Source organism: Pseudopipra pipra, chromosome 6, assembly GCF_036250125.1.
Source record: "Pseudopipra pipra isolate bDixPip1 chromosome 6, bDixPip1.hap1, whole genome shotgun sequence".
Taxonomy (NCBI): domain Eukaryota; kingdom Metazoa; phylum Chordata; class Aves; order Passeriformes; family Pipridae; genus Pseudopipra; species Pseudopipra pipra.
In genome coordinates this window covers 8,878,359-8,896,848 of record NC_087554.1, presented here as the reverse complement: position 1 = coordinate 8,896,848, position 18,490 = coordinate 8,878,359, and the positions used below count along the sequence as shown (strand labels likewise).

General features: G+C 36.8%; 1 long non-coding RNA gene across 5 annotated transcripts in view; it reads right to left on the bottom strand.

The window, feature by feature from the left end:
* Window positions 1-18,490, bottom strand: part of LOC135415484 (uncharacterized) — a 174,185-nt gene that overhangs the window by 102,915 nt on the left and 52,780 nt on the right. For 3 of the 5 annotated variants that reach the window (XR_010431150.1, XR_010431148.1, XR_010431149.1), the window contains exons 5-6: window positions 16,967-17,092; window positions 16,630-16,697 (exon numbers count right to left, since the gene is read on the bottom strand). This is a non-coding gene — a long non-coding RNA (uncharacterized LOC135415484). Of the gene's footprint in view, window positions 1-2,640; window positions 4,944-16,250; window positions 16,407-16,629; window positions 16,698-16,966; window positions 17,093-18,490 lie in introns of those variants that run through there. The other 2 variants (XR_010431152.1, XR_010431151.1) reach the window with 2 other exon arrangements.

Here is an 18,490-nt window from a genome sequence, read left to right as displayed (position 1 = left end):
TTTTATGAAATTCAGGTATTCAAAGACTCCCATCAGAAAATAGCATTCAACTAAATCAGCTTCAAAAAAAACAATACCATTGTTCACTTTTAGGATTCTTTTGTATATTTTCAAGAAAGCAGTTAGAATAAATGAGGTTGGCAAAGACCTCAAACATCATCGAGTCCAACCATTAACCCAGCACTGCCAAGACCACCACGAAACCATGTCCCCAGACTCCACTACACTTCTTTTAAATACATCCAGAGATGGTGACTCCACCACAACTCTGGGCAGCCTTTTTCAGTGCTTGACAACCCTTTTGGTGAAGAAATTTTTCCTCATATCCATAAACCTCCTTCTGAACTGTCTCCTGGATGCTCAGGTGTAAAAGTAAAATAGGAAATTATTTATTAACTCTCATCATACTTGGTCCAGATGCAGAAGAGACACTTTAAAATGTTGGTAAACAAGTTCTAGTTTCAGTAAGAAAACTTTGTTAAAAATCTCTTAGTTTTAGGTGAAGATAGAAAATACCTCAGAGATGAAAACCACATGTTACTGAAATTGCCTGAGCTGTCAGAGAAACACCAATAATACAAGTTAGAGAATCCACTTAACATCCTCTGCAGAGCTGACACAGTACACTGCTTAATGAGGGAGGCTGACGGGATGAGAGGGAACACTATCAGCTCTGACAGATTTTTCCTGTTATTAAAAGGAAGTCTTTTACCAGAGAGGAGTAAGCATACCCCATTCCCAAAGAGAGTGCAGTATCCAGGCAAAGCAATTTTGGCAGATACCTACCAAAGCAGAGGGGTACAAAATGCAATTTACAGGCAGCAACTCCAGTAGCTAAGGGGGCTCTTGAACCAGAAATGCTGGGGACAGAATAGGAAGTCACAATTACATTGAGTTTATCCTGCCTTTTCTCTCAGACAACTTCAGAGGAACTCGAGTCAAAGGAATTCATACACCAGGGCCCCAAACCAAGAAATCAAGGGAACTGTTCCTAAAGGATTACAGTTCAGCTCAGCTACACAGATGAGGAATTCAGACCAGTGTTCACACAGGACTTGGGATCAGGGTCTCTGACAAACATAGTGCTAAGACTGAAAGGTGTTCTTGATGTAAATGGTTCTGTGGTTAACAAGCAATTTGAATATACAGCATATATTTAAAATATGTGACACAGTCATCTTTATTCACATAGTTATCCTTTTCCAGAGGGTTTGGGCAGTTTTCAGAAGGGGAAACAAGCACAGACCCACTACTTGGCTGGATGCTTAAAACACATATTCTGTGTCTTATTTGTAGTCCCTATGAAACCAAGACATACAACTGAAAAAATCTCCAGTTTCTCTACAGCTGAGAAACTTTTCCTCCCTGAATGCAAGATGGCTTTTCCTTCATAAAGCTTTTTGCCAGAAAACAGAATTCTTGGGCTGTGCCTACTTACAGAACATTTATACTTTCACAAGTCCCATGGTCACAACATGAGTCTATCTGCATAACAGTAAAATTCAGATACAGAAGAAATAACAAAGGTTTGCAACAGAGTTGTCTACTCAATAATCTAAGCCTACGTTGTTATCATGTTGATATACAGGGTCAATGGTAACAGATGAAGGAACAAGTTTAAACACTCAAAAGCCAACTGATTAAGATCACAGAGCACTATATATACAAAAAAAAAAAAAAAGCCTTAAAAATCAGATTTTATGACAGTAACATGAACTCTGGTTATACATTGCCTTCTGTACCCTCTCCTCACTGTTGGTTTTTCAGGTGTATCAGGAGATCAGAGCACTTTAACCAGAGTAACTTGCAACAGGCATTAAAGAATTCTCCAAAGAGCCAAACTGAAATTGTAATCTCAGGATGACGGAGGGGAAAAGTGATCAGAGATTCATTCCAGTTAAGTATGTGGCCTAGATTTGTCTAACAGTATTTCTTTGCCTGTCCTACTTGTTTTAATATGCTTAGAAAAGTTCAGATAAGGCATATATTTAAATGGGTACTCTTTTTCTGCAGCTTTTAATCTGTACATTCAAGATCTTTATGGAAATCTTAATATCTTGACTTTAATAGCTTCTTGGCTTGATATTTCCCATTGGACTGACCATTCCTGAGAAAAAGAATGTTTTTCTTCCTGACCTTGCTTTATCTGTAAAGCTGAAGCTGTGTGAAAAATAATCTGCAAGAACAAAGCATCTGTTAAATTGCACAGCATAGCTCTGTAGGGACCAGAGAAAATACCTTTCTAAGAGGCATTTGTTATTGATGAGCTTTATTTCTTTTTTTCTTCAACCTTTCTCTGACTGCTTTTATATCTTTGCCACTTGCTCTTCCCCTCTCACTTGACTGACAGGACTACACTACAAATCCTACACTACTCAACTCATTGTTTCTTCAATTCCTCATTCTCAGGTTCAATCCCTGAATTCCTGACCTTAAGACCACCACCTCACAGCCTCATCCCCCCGCCCCTCAGTGATATTATTATTTTCCAGTGGTCTCCTTACAGGTCATTGACACCTCTATCTCCCAGCAGAGACTCAGCAACACCAGAGAAGACTTCAAGATCATAGACCCATGATATAGATTTGTTCATCCCAAACAAGTCCTGCTTAGAATACCACAACTCCCATCATCTCTGGGTACGATCAGCCAAGAGAAAACCAATGAAATACACATCCACAATTAAGCTAAATTGTTTCTATTTATATCGTCACATAAATCCCCCAGTCAGCAGGAAAAAACAAGATTGCACTACATGTGGAAAAGAAGGGCATGTTAGTCCCCAATGGTAGGGCATAACAGGAAAACTTCCAGCATACAGACAAGAAGCTTCTGAAAATTAAAGCTGTTATTACAGCTACCAGTTCCTCTTTTTTCAGCCTCCTGGCAAGCAAATAGGTTTTGGCTTGGATCACATACGTAATTGAACTGTGCTTTCTCCTTCCTGAAATACAACATCAAGCTCTCCCTGTTTACAATAAACATAGAGATCATAGCTATAAGAAAATTAAAATTAGATACTGAACCTTTATAAGGTACCACTTGGCAGAAAAAAACTATTTTTGAGTCATCTGCATAAATAAAATACAGCAACTAGCTAAATTTAGTTTTAGCATCAGATGAATTACACCAATACTAAATTTAAACATATTCATTGTCTCTGTATTACTTTACCATGCCAATGGTAGAAACTGCAGAGCATATGAGGTATGTTAGAGCATACCTCATTAAAACAAAATAGCTTCCAGCTACTGAAACATTTGCATTATTCCCAAAATTGCATTCTATCATAACGACATTTGAAGTGAATTCAGAAAGAACTGCTATTGTTTGAATGGATTGCTTTCTCTTATAAAGGAGAGATTGTCATAAGCATAATTAATCTCAAAGTACATCAGACAATATTTCCCATACTTACTGGTAGTGTTAATGAGATTTGCTCTAGATGAAACAGGTAAAATTGGGAATAGTAGGTTCAAAAAGCAATGTATTTGTGTGTTCCAGGAGATTTCAACAGACTGAACAACAACAATTTCCAAAATATAATTATGCAAATACTTTATTCTCCTCAATTACTTTAACTTTATATTAAGCATGCTCTCAAGAGCAAGAAGTCTGATGTGAAATGTAATTTTTGTCTTGATATCAAGATTATTATCTTTGAATCTTCATTTAATGATATGAGACAGAATTATTTGACACTTGTTTGCCATTTTTAAATCTATTTGCTTTTGTTTGAGAAAAAAAAGCGAGCTGTCTCTACATCTTAGCAACAAAACCACAATATTGTTGCAGTTTCATGTTACTGTGAAGTAATATTGGCTACAAAGATTAACTATTTCTCTGGAAGCAAAGAAATTAGGACTGAAGAGTTTCAGATATATGGTGACAAAGGTAGTGAAAGTAACAGAACACAGTGGATCTTTTTCTGTTCAAGGGTTACTGACTCAGCTGCTACATTTCAGTGGAGCTCCTGCTGAATACCAGTCAAAGAAAATGTGTCTGAAACAGAAGGTCTTGAGAAGTCATTTATTATTTCAGCCTCATTTCAAAGCAAATACGTGTCATATCCAAGTCCTTCCTAACTGGTATTTATTTAACCTGACTTTAAAACCTCTGAGAATTAGGATTCAAAAATCTGCTTTGCTGTTCTACCATCAGAAAGTTGTTAATATTTACATGGATCTGTTTTGCTGTAATTAAAGCTTAATAATTCTTGTTCTGTCAGCCACATGGAGAACAAATTATGTTGTCCTTCTGCTAAATAATTCCCGGTCATTAAGGCCTATGATATCTTGTCTGGATTTCTAACCTTTTTTGGCTCGCTCTTTAGTTTTCTTCAGATGGTCCCTTTTTTCTTTTTAAAATACAGTAAGACAGACATAACTGTGGCATTACGAATGCTGTGCAAAGCAGACATTATTTTACACATCATCTAGGCTACAGTCATTTTCAAATACAACCCAGCATGGCTCCTATTCTACTTGCAATAATTTAAAACTGCAGAGTCACATTCAATTTACCACCGTAACACCAAAATCCTTTCCTGAAGAACTGCTACTAATCAGTTTATTTCCCCAGTCTTCTCTGTGCTGTAGAACTGCCATTCCCAGCACCTTGCACATGCTACTCTCAAAATTAGTACTAATTTTAAAACCGTTACTTCAATTTTCAAAAATTATTTTTATATCCAAATGCTATTCCGCAGCACATCCGTACACCCTCTCAAAGCCCGTAACGAGAAAATACTTTCAACAAGCTCTCCATTCCACTGCAAGCAAAAGAAACCAGAGGAAGCAGTGTAAATTTGGACTTCCAGATGAAAAGGCCTAGGAACAGGTCTAGGGTCAGGAATCTGATCTCAGTTCTTCCTCCCTCCAACTCCATCACATACTCAGCAAGCAATGACGAGCAACATTCATCCTACGGATGCTTGATGTCATCTGGAAAAACAAGGATAAACAATTCATGTTTATTTTTAAATATCTAGCTGATATAGATGCAAAACTATAACACTAAATATAAGAAAATATTTATAAATTATATGCCATGCAATTAATACGTTTATATAAAAAAGCACAAAATTACTGTAATGCCATCTGGATTAAGCAGGGGAAGAAACATTAAAGTCATGATGGAAATAGACTAAGATTTTAAAATAATTCAAAAAAATCAGGTTACAGCCTCTGATCGAGGATTTGAATCAGAAAACCACATTGCTGTCAGATATTTTGACTCCTCATTTCGAGAGTGGTTTGAGACTGTTCTGAATTCAGGAAAACACTGCATTAGAGGTTTAAATCCATCTCTGTATAGCTGACTATACAATATCAGCGTGACCACTGGACTAAAGTGTTTCCTGAATGAGCATGATTTACAGGGGTTTCCTTAGCAGAGATCCACACAAATAAAAGGGAAAGGGAATCAAGATACAATGACTTCCCTGCTGTCATAAGAACCACAGAATCACAGAACGATTATCTGCCAAATGCTGAACATATGAAGACAACTCAGTTCCTAGTTTTCCTTCACAGTATGACACAACCTAATGATCCTTCAGTGCTCTTTCTTGTTGTTGTTTTTCCAATAAATAGCGTGAACTTGTTTCTTCTCACCCCCTAAGTAATCATTTGGGACAATTTATTTGGAATGACAAGTTGGTGTTATTTCTCTAGTTCCTCTATAGAAGATGTACTGGAACATCTTTATCTCACTGACTCATATGGATATGGTCTGTCATGTCCAAAAAAGTATAAAATTGAAGAACCAGGGCACAGGCACTTTTCAATTGTCTGAAGCATTTATTCTCTCAGGGAAGTTGTGGAAACTCACACATTAAGGATGACAGCAATGGCAAGATTTGTGGATACATGGAAACTTTACACAGGGAAAGTTTTAAAGTTCAGGCATTTGCAGTGAGGCGGCTGAAACTGGAGTATTTTTAAATATTAAAATGGTCAAAAGTACGAAGGCAATCTCAGGTTAAAGCAAAGGATCACTAGTCTTATATAAACCAATTTTCAACCTGCTCATCTGTTGGGGGTTTGCACTGGCTGTCAGACACCCACTCAGCACTCCCTCAGTGTCCCTCCTCAACTGGACAGGAGAAAAAAAATAAGATGAGAAACCTTGTGGGTGAAGCTTAGCAGTTACTTAGCAGTTACTGTCATGGGTAGAACTGACTTGGAGGAAATTTAATGTACTGGCAATTGCACAAAGACAAAATTATCATGAGACACCCCCCTCACTGCTATGCCCAGCTGAATTTGCTATGACAGCCACTATGAGATGTTCTGACTTAAGTCAAAATATGTCTCCTGTTCTGACACAAAGAACAGAAAGAACAATCTCTCCTCCTGGTCCTAGAGATCAGCCATTGCCTAAATGCTGTTCTGTTCTGTCAGCACAGACTTAATTGTAAGGGTGTTGGGCTGTTCTTACATACAATGCACGCATTTCTGCCCCTGATTCTACACAAGGACTCAGGCCCCTAAAATCACTGCTACACAATAAAAAGGTCTACATATAAATCAACCGTGGAGTAATCCGAAAATCACTTTTAGTGGTTGTAAGCTTAACAGCAAAAAGGGAACCTCAGAGCACTTGTGCTCTTTTCCTGCAAGTAAACAGGAAGATGAAAGGAATTAAATGTTGTGTTAAAGACAGTGTAAGACCTGCATATATTCATGCTCTGCAGAGAATACTTCCCCAAAGAATTCAACAGTGGAGGAAGATCCTAAGTCATGTTGCTACAGAGGGCAGCCCGTTTCACCCTGGATAGAACACGGGATGTGTCAGTGCATTTTGTGTGAGGTTCATAACCACAGCACAGAGGCAGGAAACAGACCTGTGAGATATATGACATCTTCTGTTTAAACATCACTTGTTTTCCATAACTTATAAAAACGTGGGGCAGAACTAAGAACTATGAATTACTGCAGAAGACACTGCACTTGGCAAATGAAACCTGTCAATGATCAGTGACTGGGCCAAGATTTGTTGCTGGGATTGAATCATCAGTTCAGCTACATTTGAGAACCTGCATTTCAGACAGCAGTGTTCCTTTTCTGGAGTACTGAACTATAAAACAAACTTTATTGAAATGGAACGTGGCACCAAATGAAAAGAAAAATGAATTTTTACAGTAACTAACTAGGAAGTGTTCTTCACATAGGCAGAGTTGAAAAAGAGAATGGTATTTAAGAGTTGTGGTTAAACATAAATCTTTCCCACAAAATTATCCATTAATTTTATTATTGCATTTTATTTGTATTATCTACAGTTAAAGTAATGTGTTTAGATAAAGCAAAACAAGATGTTGAGCATACCTAAACTGACAAAGATGCCAGTAACTACCAGAATTCTCTCTTACTAAGTTTTCTCTTGCACAGTTTAAAATATTAACATTATTACACCACTAACAAGCTTCAGCTAAGAGTAAGAATTTAAAATGCTGGGATTAGCCAAACACTGATATCTTCAGTCTTCTGTAGTATTAACTAAGAGAAGACCAAAGTAATTTTGTTATTTTTATTCTTAAAAATTAAAACTTTGAAACTCTAAAATGGATTTTACGAATTGGTCTACCAAGAACAAGAAAACATGTAGAAGTCTTTAAAAATCAACATCTAGAGGAGCAGTCCTTCATTTTTGATGGAAAAAATAAATAAGTCTATCCTGTAATTGTATTTTACTCATCTTTTTCCAACTAAACAAAATTATCTTTAGATAAGATTATATATAGGAAGAGTGGAACAAGATTTGCTTTCTGTTTCTTCCCTTTTTCCCCCATAAAAAAAAGGACAAGCAAACAGAAATTATAATATTGATCTGCCAAGAATCTTGCTGTCTTTTCATTTTTGGATCTAACACAAAATATTTTATCTCATCTAGTATTACATAGTCTATGAAAAAGTAGAAAAATTCAAATCTTTAACTCAATCTAGTCCACTGAGACTAGAAAAAATTAATTTAGCATATTGCAGGAGAGGTGGTGATGCCCACAAGATATATGCTTACACTGAGATGATGCAAAGTTCTACTAAGTAGTGCTACAGAGCTGAGCTTTTTCCTAGGTATATTTCAGATGGATTTTGGTTTAGGGCAAGGGGTAAGTAGCCAATAAACAATAATCAGAAAATGTAGAAGAAACTGTATCGAGTTTTTGTACCACTAGAAAGACAAAGGAGAGATAGGTGGCTACTCAGGTGAGGAATACTGATAATATAAATTTTTAATGATTATACATCCATTAAAATATAAAAGAAGAGCTGTATTCAAAAAGGCTCTCTGTAATGCATGACTTAGGTCTGTGTTTTAGTCAGAGAGGAGAGATATTCTACAGACATGATCTCCAAGCATCAAAGTTAGTCTCTGGAGAAACCTTTCCTCTGACTGGAAAAGCTACTCACACAAGTACCTTTAAACTGCTAATATTCACTCTGTGGAGGTCAATAAAGCTATCAAGATCCCAGGGGAGGCAAGAAGTTGGAATGCTTTATTGGACTCACAAGTTCATATTTAAAGGGTTTAGGGTCTACATATTCAACAGGGGGCTTGCATATTCATTGGAGGGCAGAACTATTACAATTAGGGACTTTACAGGGATGAGGTAAAGGGGAAATCCTAAATTACAAACTTTTGGGTCTTAGCACTTACATCATAGGGAAAAACCCATTTTATTTTAGGGGATTTTAGAGGGGGGAACAGGTATTCAGGTCTGCAGAAGGCAGGGATTCAAAGACACAAAAGGAGAGATAAGGTACAATAGGTCTTCTGCATAGGTTTGATTAAATCAGGGCATGGTTTCTCCAGGCTTGGGCACGACATTCCAAAACAGTGACATCAGTGGATCCTTGTCTGGACTCTAGATGGGGATTTTTCCCCAGTTTCTGTTAGCCCAAGGCTTTTGTTTAAACCTAGCAGTTTTCTTTTTCTCATATCCAAATTTTGGAAATAAGACAAAAAAAAAGATGAAAGTTGCAAATGTCTCAGAGTTACCATTCTTGAAAAAGAAGCAAATTTAGCAGTTTGCCCATCCTTATGAGGAAGGATATATAGTAAGTATGTAGTAAGCTACTCCTAAGGTAAAGAAGAAATGTTATTCCAGTTACGTCAAACTTCTGGATGTGGTCTAAAGAAAAACCTCTGAAGGCCTGGACTGGCAAAAAATGGTATTTGTAGGAAAATACATAAGATATATCCAGAAATAAACAGCATATTGAAGTTGGTAGGGTGGACTGGATAAACCCAATAAGAAGAGGAAGACAGAAAAGGCAGGAGACAAAACACCTGGCTTGGATAACATCCAGACAGCCCCATCTGTACCTCATCTGCCTATACACACATACACACCCTGCTTCTTATTTCTCATGCAGAAGACTGAACCTGAAAAGAGAAACCTCATGCCTTTAAGCCACCCTCTAGATCCACTTTTATTAGTGGATTATTCCCGTTAATCAATTGACTTTGTTCTATCTTGGGAGACATCAGTTTGGAAAAGTTCCTCTCCATGGAGGCTAAGCTGGAAAATCAATTTCCCAGTGGTCTAAGTAGGACAGTAGGAGCTGGAAGAGAAATTAGATTCAGGATAATCTTTCCTGCCTGCAGTGACTGCTGCAGCCTGGCTTTTACATGATTTGTGGCACAGAGCCTGACCAACAGGGATTTTATTCAGTTCAAGCTTGCTGAGTGCTGAAGCTGAGATCCACTACAGGAATCTGAAACTCTACGGAGCTTGCCCTCCACTCTTCATGATGTACATTGTTTCTGTCAATGTCTGAAGATGTAACTCAAACCTCTAAGAAGGGGGGAAAGGTGAGAATTGTATCTCTTAGTCACAGTAGATTCAGTTTCCTCTGCAGCCTTTTCCAAGGGAAATAATCAGCAAAACCCACATTCTGACTGTTAAGAGGTATTTTCAAAAATAAGAGAGTACATCAGAAAATGAGACCTCACTCTGAAACGAGCAGGAACTCATGACCATATTTACTATAAGTAAATTTACCTCAGTATTACTCCCCTGGATAACTCAATTTTTTTTTTTCTTTCTAAAAGTAGCAGCTTCTAATAAACATGGAGTGCTCACATGCACACACATACAAATGGAGGCAGGCAGCTTTATTTGGAGCCTTTTCAGACTGGTTTGTACGCATTCTGCCTGTTAACTTTGGCTATTTTCATTTTACTCACACAGCAGGGATGTGGTCATTAATATTAACAGCACGTGGCAAGCTGGGGTTCAGGTCCTATTCAGAAAAGAGTGACGAGGGGACACTAAAATATTGTGTAAGCAAAAATCACAGCACAGAGCCCAGTCTATACCAAAAAAATACACTAAAAAAGTCCACACTTTCTCTCCCCTCGCTCTGCCCCCAATGAAACAGCAGGTTTTTTGTGCCATAACACAATATCGCTTCTACTGCTGTCCTTAAAATTGCTTTACCATCCACTACATATGTGCCATTTTCATTGAGCTGAAAACCTGAATAATTGCCTTCACTGTGCCTGTGGAGGAGAAGAAGAAAACCCCTTTCTTGCAGTTGTACACAACTAAACTTTAAAATGCCTTCTGACAGCGTTGCAACTAGAGCAGCACCATTCATTGATTTCTGTTTGAGTGGGCTTGCTATTTCGTTGTGGGAAGTGCTAGATGTAATTAATTTGATTTACCTTGCACAGGCCACTTTTGAGCACTAGAACAGTGGGAAGTGTTTAAGTAACTGATCAGGCACTTTGTTTGTGCTCAGTGAAAGAAAAAAGTAGAGATTCCTTCCCACCATCAATTTTCCTGACAGCCCATCTTCTTTCTGTGTTATCTCTTTCAGCCTTTTATGAGGAAGCCTTCAGTGAAAGATGTGTTTCAGTTAAAGGTTTGCTGTCACTGCAAGACTATCTAAAAGAAAGGCATCACCTGGGACCAGTATAGAACTGAAAAATATTACTGGAGGCTTTTGAGTTAGGTTTTTTTGTGTGTGTGTGTTTGAGTTAGGTTTTTGTGTGTGTATAGGTAAGAAATAAGGTTTTTTCTCTCTTGTTTATTCTGATGCATATGGAGGGCAACAGGGTTGGAAATATTTAAATTTTTTAATAGGTTACTTTTAAAAAAATGTAGATATGTCTGAAGATGGTAGTCCGTTCGCTCCTTCTTCCACAATACAAATTACTCAAGTACTCAGATTTGTGCCCCAAGTCATTTGTAGTGGAGTAGAGATCTAGAAGCTTTGTTAAAGGCTTCTGTTTCTCACTTCAGTAAACTACCAGCCAAAACTAAACAACAATTATTTAAAATTATGACTAAAAATCTTTTTGACTCATTGGTTTTCAGTGAGAAGTTTTCACTGATAATTCCATTCCATTATTTCTTTGGACACCAAGGCTTCCAAAAAAGTCCAAGTAGGCAGCATCTGTACTATTAACATGAAGTACCTTATGTTCTAAACCTTCAATTTTCCAGTTCTTTTTGTGTACCAGGAAGGAACAAAAAGTACAGCTCTAAATTAATATATTAAAAAAAAAAAAAAGAGAGAGAGAAAAAGATATTTCTTCTTTGCTTTGTGGGTCACTTTTTTAGGATACTATATTTAAGACCACAGTGAATTACACACAGGTCTTCCCCCATATTCAAAAGGGGACCACAAAACTCCTCAACAGACCCTTAGTTCTTTAAGATACATTCCAAGATTCTCCATCTAATACAATGTTCTGCAATCTCCCTTTCCTTCACTCACAACAGACAGCTTCAATTATAAAACCTGCTGAGGTAAGGTCTCTGCTTCATGAGACTAATGAACATTTCAAATTATGTACTCAACTAATGGATATTGAATACAGAATAGCTATTTATTGTGTGATTTCATCATCTCTTATTCCTTGGAAGTTGTTTTCAAAATGCAGTAGTTTGTAATGGAAATATATTGATATGATCAAAATTTTAACTCTCTAAAACCCAACATGAAGTATTCACTTAAATGAAGGCTTTGTTTTACAGTATTACATTTGCAGAAATTACTTTGAAATGTGGATTTGCAATGCAGATTACATTCATATAAAAATCGTTTGGAAAAAAAATAAAACTGGGGTTTTTTTGGTAACTTACTGCCAAAATAACACTCTGCAGTAGGAGGATGGTACTTCAAAATAAATGAGTATAAACAACACTGAGGGGAAATGCCCTGTTTAATGTTCTAATTGCAAAAATGGCAGCTGTGATTCAGTGTAAAGATAATGCAAGAGGAAGTACTGGACATATAAGCCTACATGGACTGGAAGAATCACTTTAAGTAGTAATTTCGGAATTACATTTCAAAACAGTGATTTCTACATTTCTCTTAAATCTGCAGAACAATAAATACTGTCTCATCCAGGATAACTGCTAGATGACAGTAAAGAAGATTCAGATTCAATTATTGAACTTCTGTTGTCACCTTAGGTCAAACCACTTGATCTCCCTGGCTGAGAACTTCAAAAGACACTAATAGAATTTGCAAATGAGTTATTTTTGCTAATGTAACCATGTGAACTGAGTAGTTACTCCCATAAACACCTTTTAAAACCTCTGCCCTCAACTCGTTTATCTCCTGTAATTTTCTGTCTCTGACCACTTTATGTCAACCCTCCTGGAAATAAAAGGAGGAAGTGGGTATATCCAGGTCTTTTCCTGATGGAATTGTAAGAAAACTGCACAGGAGGAAGGCACAGTTGGTCAGCTAGAAATGTGCTAAGCCATGAATGCCAGCACACCTTTGTGAACTGACCATCTTTGACTCGGTTTTGTCACCTCCAGCAATTATCAATTATAGAATATGAAAAAAAAATCCTCTGAAACTGTGATATAAATTTTGAAAATATTTCTTTTAGGTTTTTTTCAGTTCTAATTTCCAAGTTATTTTCTGTAATGGCAAAGTCAGAAATTTTTCTTTAAAAAAACCAAAATCAGATGAAAGTTCATTTCAAACCAACAGCTATTTTTTTCCCAAAAAAAATTATAGTAGGTAACACTAGCTACTGTAATGAAATTATCAAAACCAAAGGGACTTTTTGAGAACAAAGTTATTTCAGCCTCATACCATCTTTTATATACCCAGATCTGATATTCCTTTAGCAATCAGTCACCAGTAAATAAGCAGTTAGGAGAAATCAGTGACCATTTGAAAAATACCCAAACCCCCCCATTTGGTCTAAAAGGGACCTTGCAGGCCATTATGTGATGGTTTGTGCTCCTTTGTAGCTGGCCAAAAACTAAGTTACCCTCAGTACCTGATGGCATCTCTACTGCTCCTACAAATGGCAACAATAGGTCTAGTGAACTTAACTTGCAATTCAAACTAATGAATTCATAAATTTTAAATTTCAGCTGTTAATAACTCCCTTAAAAGGGTAATTCTCTCTGAAATAGAAAGAAAAACACTGTTTTGGTTTTTTTTTCTAAGGTGTCTTAGGAACTGGCAGAACTCTCAAATCACCTGTGAGAAACTCTAATTTCAATGTTTGTTTTCAGTGGGTTTGTGTTTGTTTTTTTTTTCTTTTTTAAACTTTGAATAAACAACTGTTGCCAAGTACAAACACTTGGTACAGGCTGTGCAAAACTTCTTTCTATTTACAGAACTCTGCTATGGCAAGGTGCCTGGTGAGTGTGCACAAACAGAACCTGGCAAGTCTTTGCAATAGAAATGGTCCTCAAAAATGCTCCATGGGAAACTCTTGAGCCTTCTCCATCCTTCTGCCTCCATCTTTATTCCTAGAGATAGGGTACACTTCCTCACTGACCAGCTACAAGGGTGCTCAGACATTACTGCATTACACAGCTGTGTAGAATTTCCCCAAAACAGTTCTTCTTGTGATACTAAAAACACAAGTGGATTTCAAATGGGAAAATCCTGTTTAAAAAATAAAAATAAAAAAGAAAAACCCCCAGAGCCTTTAGCACTGTCTCTGCTGGGATCTGGAATGGTTAGGGGAGGAAGGCTGGGAGCATTCAGACATATGAAAGTAAACTGGGTAAACATGTCTAAAGTAGAGCCTTTTCTCAGCACAACTTAGTTTAAAGCTTTTAGGCCCTCAGCAATGAGTATATAACCCTTTGGAGTAAAGAACGGGTTACCAAAAAAAGTAATTTACGTAGGTGAAATGGAAAACATGAGGCCACAGAAAGATGACACAGGGAGGTGGCCACCATTTAAATAAGATCCCACCAAGGGGGTGGAACAAGAACAAAAGACTTCCAAAACATTCACTGCAGCAGCACAAGACAACACTGAAACATCTTCTAAAGGTGAAAGACAAACACCGATAGGGCTGCAAACAGCACCTGCGTTCCTCAAATTTAAGAGAAGTTTTAAAATGGATCTATCCATGAATGAATTAAAAATCCAAAGTACTTCATCATCTGCAGTTCTTGGGTATTCCTTTTCCATGCACAGACAAAAATTCTTTGAAAGCAATGGGTGTGACAACAACACATGATGAAAGAAATCACAGAAATAGGGTGGGGAAAGGCTACTAAAATCTCAAGAGGAACAGGAGATTGGGTGTCCTAATTAAGAGCTAACTGTGATGATTAATCATCCTAGAACTATTTTACTCCTGCCTGGGCAAATATAACCTGGAGGCTTCCTTTCTCACTTTCTATAGCACTCAGTGGGATCACGAGAAAACGCATGGAAGCAGGAACACACCTGAAAGAGGTCCCAGAAACAGACTGGCTCTGGAGCAAAAGATCCCAGTTTTCTCAAGCAAAGAGAAAATGTTCTTGAGTCATCTCCAAACATAACTCATGGTGATCTTTCACTGATGTCTCCACTGTAAGGAAGGAACTTCCCACACAGGTATACCACCCTCATATCAACCTACCTGCACCGCAGATGAGGCACAAACTGGCTAAAACTTGTTTATATGGAACAGTTCAGTGATGAAATCAGTCATTGCTTCAATATGATTCCTCCCAGTATAAGAAGGGATCTCCCACAGGCTTTGTTGGCTGCTTGAGTACTTAAAATAGTGGCATGGGAGAGAAAATGGAGGCTGACTAAATACTTTGGGCAATAAACTCGCTGGAACAAACCTCTTTTTGAGGTGTTTGTCATTGTACTTCTGACAGGCTTGTATAACCAAAAAAAGGATGGCTCACACATGCTCATCAAGCCAATTTATTACTACAGTGAATCTCACATCGTGTCTGGAAGAGATAAATGATGTATTTCCTTGGTTTGAACATGTTTGTACATAAATTTAATTTTGTATCACTATATAACCTGAAAAACTCAAGATGAATACAGGTGATGCCCTAGAACTAGGATGCAATTTTTTATTGATGTTGCAGGGCAGGAAGGGAGATTTATACATCTGTATTATGAGTAGGCATATCCCCAACTGCTAAGTCAGAGCCTTTAAATACATGTTCATTTCAATGTTTTCTGAAGTCTCTTTTTAATAGTTAGGATTTCTCAGTTGTTATTCTTCCTGGCTGCTTGAAATTCAAGTAAATCTAACAAACGGAGCAAATCTCTGAAGTCTTCCTGCCCTTTCTCTGGAAAAAGGGTTTTTCATTTTGTGTATCACTCACAAATCACTGCAGAGCTCACACAAAGTCAAAACATAGGCTTATCACAGGGAAGGTGAAGCAGATTTGTTTTTGATTAAAAGTTAGATATAGACCCACCTTCAGTGCCCTGGGTTAATAACAACAAAGTCACACGCTCAAAAATTGAGAGATTATTGATCACCTTCAACTTCTGTTTGGATCCAAAATAATTTAAAGGTATAAAGCAAATTGCTGTATAGGATCACACAGGGAAAACTAGTAAAGTGCATCATACAGGGAAACATTCCCTGATTTGAATGATTTAATTTCTGCACAAGGTGCTACATGCTCAGAAACCCTAATATCTTGGCTATCAAACACAGGTAGGAAAAAAAGTAAAGATTTTAAGTAGTAATTTCTATGAATGTATTTAATTGCTGCCAATGGGAGTTCCCTGTGTACAACTGTATAAGCAGGGAGTCATCATTGCAGGCCCCAGCTTCAACATTACATGCTCTCCAAGATTAATATTACAAGAGAAGAAAAATTAATTTTTATGAGGAGTTTTATTAAATTTAAAGTGATCTTCTTGATGTTTCAGATGCATCTATTAAACTAGTCTATATTTCCCATAATATTAAAGTTGAGGAAATGTAAGATAAAAGTAATAAAAAAACCAAACCAGAACAAAATATCACTATTTTTTAGGAAGTATTTCCATTTACCTCAAAACCAGCACTTCAGTTATTCTAGTATATTGAACAAATATGTGTTTTGGTCTATGGCAAAGAGCCAGAAAATTATGGTCATATGGTATTCCTGATCCACAGTGATAATAACAGAATGTTTTCCACCAAAATCTGAGGAATGACACAGCCACAATATACTGATAAAGGCAAAAGAAATACAAAATAGCATCTGAGGAACTAGAGAAACAAAAAAGTCTTCCAAATTGTTCTCATTTGCATGTTTACATGGACACCTATGAAATCTCAATAAATTAGTTATTTCACAGAAACATACATATTAGAGTATTGTATCTTAGTTACCAATATGAGAATTTATGAGCAGGTTGCCTTACACACGTAAGGAATGGGGTTTTCACTCACCAATAAAGGCAAAACCCATAATTGAACTGCACTGCAGTATCCATCTTCTTAAATGGAGTCTCTAAAACCTGCATTTTTAAAATAAAAAAATGAAACAGTTGGTTATTAAAAAACTGCTGCACCCTCACTGTAATAAAGCCATTTTTATTAGGAATGCATTATTCATAATGAATGACAGGGTTAGGCAAGTAAGTGGCATTACACACACACAAAAAACCCCAAAAGCAACTGTTTCAATTTGCTTATAATCAGACCTTATTATGCAGAAAATTACTGAACTTAGAAAGGAAAAACGTTTACGAAAACATAAACTAACAACTTGAAAGTAATTATTGACCTGCAAGAAAAGGTTTTCTTAAATCTTAAGTTTTCTTTATTTTCTTAAGGTTCAATCCCTGTATGGGCCATTCACTTAAGAGTTGGACTTGATGTTCCTTGTGGGTCCCTTCCAACTGAGGATACTCTGTGAAATATATAAAATAAAGAAAAACTCTATCTCTTTAAATGAACAGTTTAGTAGGGTTGAGCCATTATCAAGTTGTCCTTTTTCTCTGAATGCCACATTCTTAATCTTAAACAACAAACAAAAAACACCTCCCGGTATCCAACAGAAAAGATGGAAACCAAGGACAAGACTTAATTCATTTTGTTCCCAGAATTTTTTCTGTAGCATCAAGAGACCACATGGAGGGACCATGGCAAGAGCCATTGTCACCTTTTTCAAGCTAATTTACACTCCACACTCAGATCTTTTCCCATTCATCCTTACTTCTGTCACATTAAACATTTAGGTTGCAATTATGAGAAACTGCTCCATGAGACAGAGCTGGTAAGAAATAATGTATTGTAGCTTGGAGGGACGGGTATAAGTGTGATGATAGTGGGCATTCCCTCACAACTACAGTATAAAACTTTCATACCTAAGAAGGATATGACAGTACAAATACCCAGATGTAGATAAATATTAAAGAGAATAAATTTCAGCTGAATGTGTTTTTAGCTCTATTGGGGCATTTAAAGGCATCATATATATTTAATGGTTAGTGAGCAGGAGCCATAGAGTGTGGAGTCCTTAAAGGCAGGCAGTTTGATTTGGGCATTAATTTATCATGGGAACTTTGCCATCCTTTGAAATGGTTCAGTGTGCCTTCCCATCTATTTTATGGACAGGTTTAATTCTAGCAGCCTGAGAAGGATGAATGTCGTCATGACCACACTCCCCTGGAGATACGCCCGCAAAGGGAAAATTAGGAGATTATAAATACACTGGCCATTTTTATTTGCATCACTTAGCACCTACCCCAAAATAACTGGGTTTACAGAAATGTTAATAGAACTATACTCATGCAGAGCACATTTTGGCTCTAGAAACACTGGAAAGGATGCACAGTTTTTATCCTATATGGTTTAATATTTTTTTACCCCTGAAAAAAAAATTCAAATGGATCTCATTAAAAATAAACAGGGAAAAGTTTTCAAGTACATGTCATTATTTTTTATTCTTTGTTCACTATATGTTTTGTTTCAGTGCAAATACTTCCACTTGTTCAAGATCCAGAAATATTATTTAAAAGGAGCATTTCAAATTATTTGGCTCTTCTTTCTTATTCTTTAACCAGAAAATATGATATTTGTTTTAAGATCATTCGCTGTTTTTCACTGTAATTAGTTTCCTATTCCATTTTTCACTCTAATTTTTCAAAACCTTCTAAGACAAAGAGGAGTCTAAAAGCATCAGCCTTTCACATTTAATCACTAACATCCCTGAACTGTTAATATTCAGAAAAACTAAAACGGATAAGAAAAGTAAAGAAAGGGAACCCTCAAGATACTCGGTTTATTGTCTTCCCAAGAAAAACAA